This window comes from Coenobita brevimanus, chromosome 75 (genome assembly GCF_032717465.1).
Source record: "Coenobita brevimanus isolate Jiangsu-jjx chromosome 75, ASM3271746v2, whole genome shotgun sequence".
Classification (NCBI taxonomy): Eukaryota; Metazoa; Arthropoda; class Malacostraca; order Decapoda; family Coenobitidae; genus Coenobita; species Coenobita brevimanus.
The window spans coordinates 6,825,508-6,842,350 of NC_137028.1; the positions used below are offsets into that span (position 1 = coordinate 6,825,508).

A 16,843-nucleotide genomic window follows, 5' to 3' on the forward strand; every position below is an offset into this window, starting at 1 on the left:
ACTAAGATTATAAAGTCTCGAGTGGTGAGTGTTGCGACGGAAGATATGTTTCCTAGATTAATTTCATTCTTGTGTGTTTATGTTTAAGACAGAAGAAGAATGTGTTATTATGTAGCGCAATACTGTAAACAATTAAAACCTATGGTAGGTACAGAAGCTTAGCAATTACCATGATTAATTTCAATACTAGAGGGTTTAGATGTGTACAACAAAGACTAATGGAAGACATAATCAAAAAGGTTCAGATCGTTTTTATTAAGTATATGCATATTAGTATTTGCATGTTATGATCTTATATACACTGGTGGTCCTCCTACCACGACTGCGTGTGAACTCTCCGAAGTCCGGATATTCTAGACCAGGTAATTTATGATATTAAAACTAGAATGAGAAACAAAATCATACTGGGGTTAGTAAAATTAAGCTGTCACCTAAACTAAGAAACACAAAAATATATCTTCTTGTACATTAAACCTTTTCTCAACTCTACACTTATCTAGCTATCTTCCTCACTTCCTCTCTCCCTTTCGCATTGATATTACTTCCTATTATCTTACACTTACAGGTCTTATATATCTAAACCCATTTGTACCTTTGTCCCCTCTGTTTAATCCTACTCTTCAGCTTCATCACTTTGGTTGTACCTGAAGTTTGCACGATCTTTCATCTTCCATTCACCAATCACATCTTCTCAGGTTGTACTGCCTCACTTCTCTTATGCTCTTTGTACTAAAATGTTCACCACCAACAACACAGTCACGCATCAAAGTACTCTTAATTTGTACTCTCGTGGCCTCCGCAGAAGCACACACATCTCCTCATCTACAGTTGTACCTCTGTGACTGATTCGTTAGTCTGTATTTCAGGTGACACAGGAGGCTTCGTAACACTTCTTCCTGTGCGATTTATTTTGCGTATTACACCACAACATTTTCTTGTACGCTGTGAATATCTTTTTAATACTGACATGGTTTCCATCATCAAACAAGAGAATACTGAGGTGTAATAAGTAAAATAATTTGTTAAGGATGAATTACTAAGAAATCTCTAAAGCCACCTAGAATACAACACATAGTTACAAATGGGTGAAATACGTGGAAGGCAAACACATAAAAGGTCTTAAAAGCTCTGTTTGTATCTCAAACATTACAAACTACACATAACCCATTACAGTCTCTCTGAATATAAGCTCTGTGTAGTCTGAACCACTAAAGAACTTAAAGAGCTTACGTGCTCTCTCTTTTCCAACGTTTTTCGAACTGCACAGAGCCAGTCTTCAGAGAGACCGTGACGGGTTGTGTCTCGCCTGAAATGCAAGAGAGAGAAAATCTGAGATCTCGCGTGCATCTCCCTCTCACAATATTTTACCCAGCTGTACCTAATGGTCCGGATTCACCAATGCACTTACGACCAATAGCCTCTCGTAACCCAACATTTATTTCTGCAGGAGGAACAAGGGACAACGTAAAAATTCTAAACCTCTCCCTTCCTTGTCCCACCTAGGAAAAAAGAACATCACAAATTACGAGAGGCATTTGATCGGAAGCTTGTTCGTGAAAGCCAGCCCTGGTGCTCACGTTAATCCTAAGTTGTACCTTGTCCCTCTCCTCTTTATCACATCTGCTGTACATTATCACCGGCTCAGCTCTTAAGGGAAAAAGTTTTAGCCCCTTCAATACGGTGACGTCTTTCGTGGGTCGTTCTAGGTGCCTCCAGACGATTTTGGTCAGCTGAGAAGAGACTTTTCGAACTGGAGGGGTTAAACCAGACGATTTTATTCGGGCTGTATGAGGATTTTCAAGTTGGAGGGTTAAACTATAGATGACTTTATGTGGCTTAGAAGAGAATTAACTATACCTCATACCAATTAATCTGGCCAGGCATGTGTGGCAACACTGTTCCTGCCGAGATTCTGATTGGCTGGAGGTGTTTGTTCGATTTCGTTGTTGCTAAAACTGATAAACTCTTTATTATCAGATGTGACACTGAGTTTGTCGACAATACAATCGTCAAAAGCAATAAGAAATTCGTTATATACTTATCAACAATGAAATTTTCGTAGGAAGATAGAGATACGAGTCAACAAAGTATAATAACAGTCCAAGTCAAGGTCAGCATTCGAACAATTCCTTTAAATCTATGACACTCCGTAATGTAACAGAAAATTAAGGAAACCTGCTTAATCTATGCGTTGGTATAACACGCATTTAAATTTTAAGATCAGTCCCCACCCTTAAATCGTGCCACAACTCTGAGTAATTAAAAATTCTAATGAAAAAACGAGTTCTGCGGGGAGGGAGGTTTGAAAAAATCGCGAAAAATCAAAGTAGGCTAAAGGAAAACTATTTCATTGTATACCATCTGTTATCACAGTACGGACTGATCTTAAAATTTAAATGTGTGTTATACAACGCATAGATTAAGCAGGTTTCCTTAATTTTCTGTTACATTACGGAGTGTCAGAGATTTAAAGGAATTGTTCGAATGCTGACCTTGACTTGGACTGTTATAATACTTTGTTGACTCGTATCTCTATCTTCCTACGAAATTTTCATTGTTGATAAGTATACAACGGATTTCTTATTGCTTTTGACGACTGTATTGTCGACAAACTCAGTGTCACATCTGATAATAAAGAGAGTATCAGTTTTAGCAACAACGAAATCGAACAAACACCTCCAGCCAATCAGAATCTCGTCAAGAACAGTGTTGCCATACATGCCTGGCCAGATTAATTGGTATGAGGTATACCAAAGAAATCTACTCGAATTTGAGGATTTTCTAGTTTCAGGGGGTTAAATGTGAAATTTCCTAAACTCCTTCAGGGCGAAAAATCTCCCCTGAACTAAACTGGAAAAAAATAATCGTCTGTAGGGAGCAAGAACGAGAAAAAAAAAAGACGTCCACGGGCTGAAGGGGTTAATATATATTTTTTTTTGCATTTTATTTTTTTGTGCTTTAAGGTACGTCGACACGTTTCTCTTTTTCCACCTCATGTCGTGGCCAGTATTCGAATCCTCTCAGCCGCTCAGTTGCTGCTTTCAGAGTGCATGAATTTCTCGGATCTTGCCTTTGTACTTTGTTTATTTTCACTCAAACTCTGACCACGCCGCCTGCAGTATACAAACTCAACTCTATACCGAATTTTCACCACAGTTTGCCTCACCGTTTTATTTAGACTGCCATGAATTTCTCGGGTCCCATCTTTGTACTCTGTTTATTCACTGTAGTCTGACCAAGCCAACTGCGAATTTGGGTTGTATCTGCTCTTATATTTTGCAAACGAAAAAAAAAAAAAAAAAAAAAAAAAAAAGGGAAATCTACATGATCGTTTTCATTTTGACATTTTCTCTATTTTGCGGGCAAATAATAATAATAATAATAATGATAAAAAAACGAATAACTATAAACATCGAAATTCTATCCTGCTTTGATCAATTCGGGAAAAAATGAAAAATTATAAGCAGAATTTCTATCTTGCTTTTATGTATTAAGGGAAAACAAAAAAGCTATAAATACACTAAATTCTATCCAGCTCCGATGTACTAAAGAAACAAAAAAAAGAAGAACCACAAACACACGAAATTCTATCCTGCTCCTAAACGACCCGCCATCGTACTACCTGCTCCGCTACCGACGCCAGCTTCGACCCTAGGTAATTTCCGTGTTTCCCGCAAAGCCGCCACCACCTCATTCCCTATTTATTACTCGTCCTCAAAACCTATACCGAGCGAACTGTAGTTATTTCCTACCGATCTACCCTGCCCCCCCCCCCCCCCAAAAAAAAAAAAAAAAAAAAAAGAAAGAAAGAAAAAGTCTGCCTCATCCTCCTGCCTTTTACCTCTCCTGAAGAGTGTTTAATTTCCCCCTACCTAAAGCCTGCCTCCCTCCCTTACCTAAAGCTTCCTATTTCCACCTAAATCTTTCATCCCCTTTTATCTAAAACCTTCCCACACGTCTGATTCCACCCTCCCCGCCCTCCCTAAAATCTACCTAACCCCTTACCCAAAGCCTCCCCAAATGTCTGCCTCTCCCTCCTACAAGAATTCTCCCTACCTCCTCTCCTAAGCTTCCCAACTCCTCCCTAAAGCCTCCCCATATGCCTACCTCTACCCCATCCCCGAGTCCTACCTACCCCTACCTAAATCCTGCTCTCCGCCCCCCGACCCTCTCCTCCGTCCCATTATCTCAACGCGTTCATAGTTTCAACTTCAGCTCAAAATCTACTGTGTATTTTTGTAATGGCTTTACTGATGACGGTGTGTGTGTGTGTGTGTGTGTGTGTGTGTGTGTGTGTGTGTGTGTGTGTGTGTGTGTGTGTGTGTGTGTGTGTGTGTGTGTGTGTGTGTGTGTGTAACTAGGGGTGAATGTGGGAAGAGGCCTGTGTGCAAGCAGATTTGTTTGTATGTACGTATATATGTATGTATAACCGGGTGCAAGAAGGTATACATGTGTGCAGTGAGCCATCTGTGTGTACCAGTCTTGTGTGTAGGTGCGACCAGTTTGCAATACATGGCCTCCTGGTTTTGCAAGGATGTGTTGACTAGCTTGACTTGCATTCGACATGATCATGATAGTATGCGAGCTGTACCGTTTCTGCAATGTACGGTTTCTGTGCTGTACCGCTTCTGTGTTGTACCATTTCTGTTCAGTGCATTTTCTGTGGTGTACCGTTTCTGTGATGTGCAATTTCTGTGCCGTACCGTATCTGTGTTGTACCGTTTCTGTCCTGTACCGTTTCTGGGCAGTGCCGTTTCTATGATGTACCGTTTCTGTTGGCACCATGTCCGGAGGTTGATATCTGTGGTGTACTGATTCTGAGGCGTACCGTATACTCGCCTGCCAGGGTGTACCGCTGGGGTGTACCGCCAGAGGGTAGGCAGGGGTTAGGTGCAGTGCTGGAACCTTCAGCTTCAAGTGTCTCTCTTCCTAGAATTCGACCACACGCTCTCTTTCACTCTCTTTCTCTCTTTTCTCTCTCCTTCGCAGCGTCATGCCTGACTCTCCTTCCTTCCTTCCCTCCCTCCCTCCCTCCCTCCCTCCCCTCCCCTCTCTCTCTCTCTCTCTCTCTCTCTCTCTCTCTCTGATTTAATCCAACCTCTCCTCTCTGCTTCTCCCCTCCCTCCTCCATTTCACTTCTTTCTCTCGTCATGAATTTTTCCTCACGCACACACCCCAATTCTCTCTCTGTTTTTGTTCTTTTTTCTTTCTTTCTTTTTTTCTTTCTTTCTTCCTTTCTTCTTCTTCTGCTCCTTGTTCTTGTTGTGGCTCTTGTTCTTCTTCTTCTTCCTTTTCTTCTTCACTTTCTTGTTCTTATTATTAATGTTCTTCTTCTTCATACTCTCTCTCTCTCTCTCTCTCTCTCTCTCTCTCTCTCTCTCTCTCTCACCGGTGGACCCTCTATTCGAACCCACTGCCACGCAACTTCAAAGCCTTGGCCACTTCCTCTCCTGTCCAAGCCGTCCTGTTTTGCATTCTCTCCCTCCCTCCTTTTTCCTGTCCTTTCAATCCTTTCCTTTTATCTCAATCGCACTTACATACGTTCCACACTTTCCACCGCTCCCGCCCTCCCTCTCCAAAGTCTGTTACCGCCAATTTTATTCTTGCCGTCAATTTTTTCATACCGTCAACTCGGGCTGTCAGTTTTAAGGTATCTCCTGCCTTTATATTTCATCTCAATTTCACTTGTTCTAGCTCGACGATTTTCCTACGTCTGTTCTCGATGTTCTGTTACCGTCGACTCATTCTTACACGCCAAATTTTATCGTATTCATTCTCTCTACTGCTATTCCCATTTCACTCACATATGTTCAACTGTTTTCATTTCCACCCTCGCTGTTCAAACTATCTACCTACAATTCTTGTTTGTTTACCGTCAATCTTCTCTTTATCAACTTTTTTTTTTCAACCATTTTAGCGTGTCAACTTATTTGTGCTTTTCATTACCTGCTATGTTTTTTTTTTTTTTTTTTTTCTTTTCACCTTCGCTCTCCAAGATACCTACGTCATCTATTTTTACTCATATCACCTCGTCTCAGTTTCCGTCCTATCAACAATTTCCGTCTCTGAACTTCATCTCACACTTACGATCACCTATTTCTACTCTCCCTTCCAAAAACTTCTGTGGCCAATTCTTTCGCCTCGCCCTTGTGTTTCTTCCAACACTTCGTCACGGCACAAAAAATCCCACGGAAAAAATCCCACTCCTTCACCTTCGAATCCGAGAATTAATTTATGCAGTCTGAGCAGCAACTGACTAGTAATAGTAACGGTAATATTAGTTGTTGAAATAGTAGTAATAGTAACTGTTGCAGCTGTAACAAGAGAAATAGCAGTAACAGTAACTAGTTGTGGTAATAGTGGTAATAGCAGCATTAGTTGTAGTTGCAGTAGTAGCAATACTAGTAATCGAGGTTGTAGCTGTAGTAGTGGTATCAGTAATAGTAGTTGTAGTTGTAACAGAAGTACAATCAATAGCAGTATCAGCAGCAGTAGTAGTAAGTGTGCTAAACAAAGCCTTAACTAACTCAGCAATAAGGAAAATCAGAGTGAACCTTATACACAGAAAAAACACACACACTTAATGTTTACAGCAGTTGTCCCTCACTTGCGAGCTAAGGGTATACTAAAGAAAAAAAGATATAAAGAAAATGTGGGGTGTAGATTTAACCCTTCCACCACGAGAAATTTTTTTCCTTTTAAATCAGGCCACTTTCAGACGATTTTAATTAAGCTGGGGGGAAATTTTGACTTTCCGCTTAATCTCGCTTCTCATTGACAATTACAATTCTTTTTTTCTTCTTCTTCTTTTTTTTTTTTTTTTACATTTTATTCTGCCCTCCCTCAGCTCTCGCAGTGAAGGGGTTAATCATGTCTTGCTGTGTTAGTCTGTGTTTAAGTCTTAGAACTAATAACGTGTGACTCCACCTCCTTACAACGCTGGGATATTTTTTGGAAGATCTTTCAATTTGGAAGATCCCGAAATTTGAAAGATTACAATACTTGGAAAAAAAGGATCCACGAATTTAGACTTTATAAAGCTGACAGTGAAGGAAAAAATGGCTATGTTTAAGATTCAGTGACATTCTTGGATGGCAAATGGAAACGAAAGGCGTCCAAGCTAATGAATAAAGAGAGGAAATGAAATAAAGGAAGTTAATAAAGGAAGTAAGGAGCAGAGGAGCCATTGGTAAGGGTTTTGTTCTTCACTTAAATCTACAACTTAGGCTAAAACAATGAGCTTCGTTGTATCTGAGTACCATTAGCATTTTTTTAATATAATGGAAGAGGGAAATTATAATTGGACATGTTTGTAATTGAGGAGTACTTATTGTTAATGTTCTTGCATGTTATGTACAATTGGTCAAAAATTATATTCTATGATTTTGCTATAATTATACTGAATGTTAGTGACTTTGCATACTTTTCCTGCTCTTGTTCCACCACACGGACTCTTATTTGTGACCTTCCACTCTCTCACTCTTAACTACCTTTTTCTGTCTTTCGTTATCTACTTTTTGCTCTCTCTTCCTTTTCTTCCTCTTTCTTCTCCCCATTATCTTCCTCTTACAGCCTCTCACTCTTACTTGCCTCTCGTTGTCTTTCACTCTCTAGCTTTCCCTTTCTCCTCCCCTCCCCCCCATTCTTCTCTTCATTCTCTTCCTCCTCCTCCACTTCCACTTCTACTTCCTCATTCTCCCTCTTCCTTCCAACACGCATTATCTCACCAACAATGCCATTCACCCATGTTCAGTCAAAGCATCTCCATCTCCCCCCTTCTCTCTCTCTCTCTCTCTCTCTCTCTCTTTCAGTTTCCAATACTCAGCCTGTTTCTCCGATCTCCTCCTCTTCTTCCCTTTCCTCCTCCATCCTCTCAGTCACTTAAACCCTTCCTTGTTTGGTTGTTAGTTTGCTTGCTTCTTTCCATTCTTTCTATCTTTCTTTTTCTTTCATGTCTTTCTTTCTTTTCTTCTTCCTTCCTTCCTTCCTTCAACCCTTCCTTCCGTCCAACTCACAGCACCCATGCCCATCCAGCCACAAAATATCTTTCTCCTTCCCCTTATATAAGATGCACAAAAAATTTCAGCCCTACATCACACTGTATATGCGGGAGGACATACACGCTTGGTCCAGAGGTATCCATAAACCCATTCAGTACGGGCTGCCATGTTTATCTTTATCAAAATCTCAGGATAACAAGATATGGCTGAAGTAGAGAGAAAACTTTAACCGTAGTGAAAAGGGGTCAGGCACAGGTCGATCGATTCTCCCATTCCTTTTTCCCATTAGTTTTCCTATTACTGCTCCCACTATTTCTGGCCAACCACAAGGATTTTACCCCTATTCGTGAAGCACCTCTCGTACTGAAGGGGTTGATGGATGACCCTTTTTCTCTCGTCTGAAAATCCCAAAGACTGCAACACGACGACGAACACCTGCTATTCTTTTCGCCTTTCACCTTCCGCGATTTTTTTGAGCTTTTTACACTGTTATGGTCCATGAAGAAATAGAGGCATATGTATATTTTTTTCACACATTTTCTTACAAAAAAACAAGAGGGTGTAGCAGCCCGACTCGTCAGTGGAATAACCCAAGAAATCTAACGTTAATTCACACTCACGGCATCACAAGGTCAACCTGCTTTTTACCTACTATGACTGCAACGAACGCTAAAGAAAAAAAAATAATTAAAAACCAAAAGGAAAAATACAATACATGTGAAGGCATATTATCATCAGCTTAAGCGCTTTTCTAGGACCTCAAACTTAGTGACCTGTTCTATTCTCTGCTATATATTTTTCATAATGGCTTACACTGCATAAATAACAAAAATATACTAATGCACCGGAGGCAGAAATAAAACTAGTAAGGATGAAGTGCTAGCAAGCTTCTTTAACGAATCAGAATACGGTATACATGACCTCCAAGCTTAACCTAACTCAAACCTAACGTAATCTAAACTTAACCAAGCCTAACCTAACCTAACTTTACTTAACCTGCCCCAGCACAGACTAATGAGATCGAGGTCGCACTGTGAGGAGTGAGAGCTGCTACACCCAACGATATTATCAATCCCTTCACCTCGAGTACCTCATTTTAGCCTTCCTGCTGCCAGACGATTTTTTTTCAGCGTCAGAAGAGCCCCCTGGTAGTGGAGGGGTTTGTGAAGGTGGCGTTTAACCCCTCCAGTTCGAAAAGTCTCCCCTAAGCTGAAAAAAATCGTCCGGAGGTAACAAGGAGACGTTGCAAAAGGACGTACTCGGTTTGAAAGGTTTTTACTCTACTGAAGAAATGATATACAGATGATGAATAAAAAGAAAATACATATCATTACACACCTTCGACTTAATGAAAAATATAAAGACTGAAAAAAAATACTAAACAGGAAAATATGACGTTCGCTTGTATGTTTGTTCCAGGGGATGACTTGTTAGGGTCACCACTGTTGTCTTGTTACGATGGCTGAGTCTTGGCAATGAGTTATTATTAGGAAGTTACGCTTATCCCACACCAGAAAATATTCGTCTCCAGCGACCGGATCAATCCCGTGCAGAACCCACAGAACCAAATCCCTTCCTCTACACGGCGACTTTTAAAATTATTCTTGCTACCTCCGACTTTACCTACAGTTCGTTCATTTTAATTAGGCGGAGGTATAGTTTTTTTTTTTTTTTTCCGTAGTTCAGTGGCAGACTAAGACAATACAGTGACTCAACATCCTTTCCACAGCACTTCTTCGTGACTAGCATCATCTACTGTTACAGCTCAACTTACACGATGGAGAGATGGCAATTTCACGCCTAATTACAGTGAACAGAGTATAGATCTGAAGATGTCTGGCAGTGAAGGGATTAGGAATGACTCTTCATGAACCTCTCCAGCTACGAGACGTCTCCCACAGGAATAAGATAGCAAGAAGATAGAAAAAGCCGTCATGATAAGGAAAACGGCTAAGCTGCACTGCCTGAGACAACGCGGCAACTAGAGGCGAATACAGTCAAGCGTGTTAGTTTTTTTTGTTTCCTCTCGATGAACAGAAACTTGGAACTTTGACCACGAGGAATGGGTATACAACATAAGGAGGAACCTGGTCATCCCTGTCTTAAGAACTATACGGGCGTGTCGGGAACCAATCAGAGGGCAGTAAAACCCTGACGTCACCAACCTTGGGCCGCTCTGATTGGTGGCCGAACACTCTGCCTGCGATGCACCATGGAGGTATATATTTTTCTCTTTCCAGGAGTGTCAACATCAACTCCCCACACTGAAAGGACTGGGCTCTGACTCACAAATATTACTCACGATCGATTCCCCTGACGCAACAGCTGTTTTTTTTTTTTTTTTTTTTTTTTTTTTTACCTGCAGGATGGGCAAGGAAAGGCGCTTCTCTCCCTGGTCTATGTGTGATTTTTTTTTTTTTTACTGTATGTGTGTCAAGTACGTGCATCTGTATGATTTCTTTTAGCAGGAAAGACAAAGACAAGAGAATGCGGAGTTTCCAGGGTCTATGGGCGTAAGTTTGTGGAGTGTCTAATTCTTCCATACTCTGCTTTTACACTACCACATCATCATCACCATCATCATCAGCCAACCAGTTCCTAATTCTCTTGCTCCATCCTGCATAAACAACGTCAGGTTACGAAAGGGTACCGATCTGAAGTCTTGTCTGTGAAACTGAGCCCTGACTTCACTTGCGTCAATTGGTGCGTCTCCCCGAGTCGAAATGACGTTACCCAGGGAAGAATATCACAGTCACTCTTCCGACGACGAAAATGAAGATACGCTAAGCCCGAATAACGTAAAGAAATAAGTTACATGCGGGATATATCGATGTCAGTGGGGTTAGGTTACATATACATTGGCACACGGTCATGTTTGGTCAGTTGGGTTGGGTCTGAATAGCTTATCTCTAGAGGAAAATCGGTCTCAGTACGATTACGTGGTAAAATTCGGTCTAAATAGGATTCAGTTACAAAGACATAGCTTTAGATTAAGGTTAAGTTTGTTGGGCTGGAGTGGCTAATGAATAACTTTACGTGTTTGGAGATTCGTTGACTCAGCGCCACGTCAACGAATGTCCAAAACGAAGAAGAAATCAGCCACCCAGACCCAACCTAACTAACTCAACTTAACTGTAAAGCAAAGCAACTGGGACCTAACTCCATACAAGCCCATATTTACCAGCATGCCACAAACTTCCTCGCATCATTCTGGTTCGCGAGTCTCCATCTGTTGCGGGGAGGTGGCTACGAAACACTCCCCTTGGTTCTCCTTCTCAGATCACAGTCGGTTCTATCACAACAAAAACACAATGAAGCTCCCTCGGTTCTATAAAACACGGTAAAGTCTTGACAATTATTGAGGCTTCACGACATCCACAGGCACACACGCAGACAAGCAGACAGACGCAGCAGCAGACGCCAGGCAGCAGGTCGCGGGAGAAGGAACTTGAGGTCGTGTTCTAGGTGGCACTGTAGGCTTCATCGCACCTTCCTCTTGGCGACTTATTCCATGATACTCTCTCTTATTTTTTTTTTTTTTAGTACTGATACTGTTTGTCTTAGTAACATACAAGAGGATAAATTGATGTAATGTGTGGAATAGATCGCTGAGGGAGAGGTGCTACGAAGTCACCTGTGCTACTTGGAATACGGGGCTTAAAGAGTACTAGCGAGATCGGGCTTTTCCAGGAAGCGCTCTCGAAGTACCCCACATCATCCACGCTTCGAATCCCTCCCTTCCTCTACTATCCCCCCCCCCCAGGATCAAATTGTCACCTACACGTCACCCTCACGTCACCTCCTCACGCCTCACTACGTCACGTCCTCATCACCACACGTCACTTGGGACTTCACACGTCAAACACTGTCTTTAACTCGAGCGGATTCTACTGCAAATTCATCACCTTAGCTTTTTCTTCCCTCTCTCTCCATCTTCCTTTCTTCTTTCTCTCCTTCCATTCCTTCACTGCCTGGATCCCTACCTACCTTTCATCCTTCCTTCTATCCCTGTCTTTATTGCTTCCGACTTCCTTTCCTCGCTTCCCTACCCGCCTACCACCCTCCCTCCCTCTCTACCGACTTTTCTTCCCTGCATGCTTCCTTCCTTCTCTCCTTTCTTGTCCTGCCTCCTTCTCTTCCTTCTTCCTTTCCATCCCTCCCTCCCTCCCTCCTTTCTTTCCTTCTTTGCTTGCCTGCCTCCCTGGCTACTTTCCCTCCCTCCCTCCCTCCCTCCCTCCCTTCATTCCCTCATTTCTTTCCTCCCTTCTTTCAATGCCCACCTACTTGCCTGACTCGCACCCTCCCTCCCATCCCTGTCTTCTTTCTCCCTCCTTTCCTTTCTTACCACCCTCCCTCCCTGTCTCTTTATATTTTCCTTTCTTCCTTGTCTACTGGCCTTCCTCCTCTTCCTTCCCATCCTATCCCATCCCTCCCTCCCTTGCTAGCCTGCCAGCCTCCCTGCCTTTATTCCTCCTCTGCCTCCCTACATCTCTCCCTTCCTCCCTCCCTGCCTTTTTCGTGTCTCCATTCCTACCTCTCTTCCATCACTGTCTCATTCCATTCCTTTCTCCCTTCTCTCCCTGCCTCTTTCCATTCCATTCTCCCTTCCCTCCCTGCCCCTTTCCATCCCTTCCCTCCTCCCTCCCTTCCTTGTCTCCCTCCTTGCCTTCCTCCTTCTAGATGATTCACTCCCACCCAGCACTTGATTCTTTTGACATTTCACTTTGATGCCTTTCGCTTTTCTCGAAGCCACCCCTAGCAAGACACGGCATTAGGAAAGATAAATAGATAGATAGGTAGACAGACATATATGTGGACAGTGAGAGAAAGATAACGCAGATATAGTTTTTCGCCTCAAACCAGTCAGCTTCTCCCCTTTAATGTCATTCGTGATTTCATCAGTGTCATCAATCGTTCCTAAAAACATTCTTATCCATCGGGTCTACATACATTTTTTCATCAGTTTTACATCTACGTTTTATCCATGAATTGTTCCTCAAAAAAATTAATCCACTGATTCCACAAAAATTTTCATCCATCCCCTCCACTACATTCAACACTGATTTCCCCCCCCCATTTCATCAGTCCGTCTCACTTAATTTTTCCCATCGGTTCAACATACATTTCTTTCTAAGGTTAATCTGTCCCTCTACAATTTTTCCTTCGGTTCTACGTACATAATTTTCCTCTGATTTTCCAGCTACACTTTAACCAACAGTCCCGTCACCTCGCCAGCCCCGGTTTCTCGCCACTACTGCTGCCTGGCAACCAACCCACGATAGGATGGGCAGAACCATTCCAGGAGACTTTCGATTGCCCTCAGGTGCTTCCTTTTCGCACATTTGTTCCTTCCTTCAGTACTCACGCTTCCGAGAAATAATAGAACGTAACAAAATGAGAACAGTTAGCTTAGTATTTGTGCTATCGAGTGGGATCTTACATTGATAGAAATAAGGCTACTTTTCTGTCGTTTTTTTGTGCGTTCAGGATCTTTTTTTAATCGTTTCTCTTTCTTCCATCTGCAGGGTACTAGCGGTGGGAGTCTACGGAAATCATTCTGGAACGGTTCTTGGAAAAAGTAGCTCACGATCATCCCCACCCACATCCACCATCACCACGCCAATCCCCACCCACACCCACGCCCATCAGAACCATCCCCATCTCTATCCACACCCACACCCAACACCAACAACCCCACCCACACCAACCTCCAACCCAATCCACGTCCTTACTAACCAGTACCACTCCCACAAACCAATACCATCTCCATCCTACCAACACCAACCAATACCAGCCCCACTCCCACCATTCAATACCATCCCCATTCTCCCTACACCAGCTAAAGCCACCCCTACCCACAGCAACGCCAAAAGATCCCTCACCACTTCCTCCAGCCTGGTCTTGGGGTGTATGTTTGTGTCTCCTGTGAAAATACTCTGGGGTTCATCATACAGCTAAGGAAGTGGCAAGAAAGTGAGACTGAAGGGACGTGAGGTAGAAAGAGGACATGGACTATGATGTGTGTGTGTCTATATGTGGTTGTTTTAGGAATCTTGGTCTTAGTTAACAATCTCCTTTCTTTTTCGTGTTAAATGTCTGAGGTTTAATCAAGGAAGTGGGTAAATAGTGAGACTGATTCGAAGTCAGGTAGAAAGAGGATGTGGAATATGATGTGTAGATGCCTGTATGCGGTAGTTTTAGTTATTCTGCTCGTAAATAGCAAGCTGTTTTTTTTTTTTTTTCGTTTTGAAATTCTGGGGTTTAATTGAGGAAGAGACTAGACAGTGACACTGTTCCGAAGTGAGGTAGAAAGAGCACGTAGGGAAAAGAAGTGTAAATGCCTGTATGTGGCTGTTTGAGTTATTCTGTTCGTAGTTTCAGTACTTTTCTTTCGTGTTAAGATTCTGGGGTCTGATCGAGGAAGTGGCTGGTAGTGAGACTGATCCGAGGTGAGGCAGGACTACAGGAAGTAGAATAAGGTGTGGGTGGATGCCTGCGTGTAACTGCTTCATTTTGCAGTAGTTTTGGTTGTTGGGTGACCTGTTGTTCTGTGATTAACCATTCTAGTGCGGAGGTGGCAGGAGCGCAAGACCGATCAAATAGCGAGGTAGCTCTACAGGACGTGAGAGAAGATGTCTGGGGCATGCGTGTAGTTACTCTATTTTATTGCAGCTTCAGTTGTTTGGTGTCCTCATATTCTGCAAGTAACTCTCTAAAATATCGGGTAACTAGTCAAGTGTGGTTAGTTCGGAGTGAGGTAGATCTACAGGACTTAGGGTTAGAAGTGTGGATGACAGTGTGTTGCTGTTAATTTCATCTTTCTGTTGTGTTAGCTTTTAGTCTCTTCTTTCGTGCTGAAATTCTGAGATTAATCATTTAGCTGAGGAAGTAGCTTGAAGGTGTGACTGATCATAAAGTGAGGTAGAATACAGGACGTGGTGCAAGGTCTATGGGTGCCTGTATAAGTGTTTTTCTTTATGGTCTCAGGAGGTTACATATTCTATTTTGTATTACTGGTAGCTTTTTTCTTGTATGGCCCTTGGAAAAACAAAATCTGTCATCATTTGAAATCGGAGGTACTGGAAGGTGTGATCCAAACCGAGGAACGTGGAACAAGATTCTGTGTGCTCATACATGGTTGTTTTACTCTTGTGGTCTTTGAGGCTGGGGGGTTTACATTGCATTAACTTCTGTGGGATATTTCTGTGATTATCTGAGGACCGAGTTGCTGGAAGGTGTGGTCAAAACTGAGGTAGAACTACAGCGTTGCATGATCTATAGGTGGTCGTACATGGTTGCTTTATTTTATACGAGTTACTGTGGTTGGATGGTCTCTTGTTCCTTCTCTTATTTTGTATTCCCTTCTTTCGTTCACTCTTCCTTCGTGTTCTCTTCTGTTCTTCGCTCTTCTTTCATGTTCTCTTATTTTTGTACATACTCCCGTATTCTCTCCTGATGTCAGCTCTTCTTCAGTGTTCTCTTCTTTCGTGTGCTTTTCCGTGTTCAATTCTGCTATTCTGTCTTCTTCCACATTCTCTTCTTTCATTCACTCTTCTTCCGTATTATCTTCTCTCGTTCTCTCTTCTTCAGTGTCCTCTTCTTTCATTTAGTCTCATCTTTTGCTTACTTTTCTTCTGTTTTCGTTCCCTCTTTCGTCGCGATGTGTGAGTAACGGTGTGTCCGGGATGTTAGATGCACGAACAGTGAGAGATAAGGAGGTGAATCCGGATTGTGTTCACGTTTGGAAACTGTGAATAGTTTAAGTTCAGTGACGGCTGGAAACCCCATTAATGACTAGGGAGATATGGAGAAAAACGGAAGGGGGAGAAAAAAGATGTGAGAGAGGTGGGGGCTGAAGTGCGAGAGATGAAAGTAGAATGTGAATACTTTGGAATACTGTTTTTGATATGTTCGATACTTAGTAACCGCAGAAAACAAGGGATTGTGAGTGTCCGAGAAAGCAGGGAGCGGAACGGATCGAATGGGAGAGAGAGATATGGAGAAGAAGAGGTGAGAAGCTTGTGAACAAAGGGACGGAGAGAGATGCTGTAAGTGTGTCTGTATCTGGAAACAATGGGAGGAAAAAAGGCTTAATGACAGCAGATAATACTCTTAAAAGTCTGAGGAGTCTGTTTAAATTATGGCAACTTTCCTTAACTCATTTGGTATATCTTTGGATATTACGGAACATAACGCTATTGGAATGTATGAGTTATTTTGATCTGGGTTAGTTATATTTGGACTACACATAATCATCTACCACTACTCTATGGCTCTGCTAGTCATTAATGGAATTCTTTGGTTTTCTCCCGATTCTTTGGATTTTTGTTGATAACTTAAAAACATCGCCTATTGCACAGACTGACTAAAGCTCAGGGGTAACTTGCTGGTCTAATTACCGAGGCCTTTGGGAGCTTAGAAAGTTTTAGTAAGACAGCTTGATGGTCAAATGGAATATAAGTAAAGGGAAAGACGTGTTTCCTAAGCTTTACTGTAATGTGAGAAAAACATTAGTAAAGTCACAAGTAAAGAGAAGGAAGGTATTTCTGATGTTCAAGAAATGGGGAAAAAAAATACTGCAAAAAGGCAACTGGCTTAATCGAATACGTGAGCCTCAAGTAAAGGAGGATGTCTTTGTCGCTTATCTGAGGCTCAAGATATGTAGGAAGACCTGGAGGTCAAGTAATTGTGGTTATATTTTTTTATCTTTTATCAGAGGCTTCATGTATGTAGGAAATGTAAATACAAGAGGAAGACATATTCTCTGAACCTAATCTTAGAAAAGCCAGATTAAAAATTGGCTTAAATGTTGTGCCTGAGATCTAAAATGTCATGATGGAGTC

General features: G+C 42.1%; 2 long non-coding RNA genes across 3 annotated transcripts in view; both read left to right on the forward strand.

Annotated features, from left to right (window-relative positions):
* Window positions 1–16,843, forward strand: part of LOC145408033 (uncharacterized) — a 257,409-nt gene that overhangs the window by 204,228 nt on the left and 36,338 nt on the right. The gene's annotated exons all lie outside the window — the stretch shown is intronic.
* On the forward strand, window positions 3,786–6,090 carry LOC145407970 (uncharacterized). Of its 2 annotated transcripts, none has more exons than XR_013898845.1 (2): window positions 3,786–4,329; window positions 4,362–6,090. It is a non-coding gene; the product is annotated as an uncharacterized LOC145407970 (long non-coding RNA). The 2 variants fall into 2 exon arrangements; XR_013898846.1 differs by having other exon boundaries at window positions 3,786–4,325.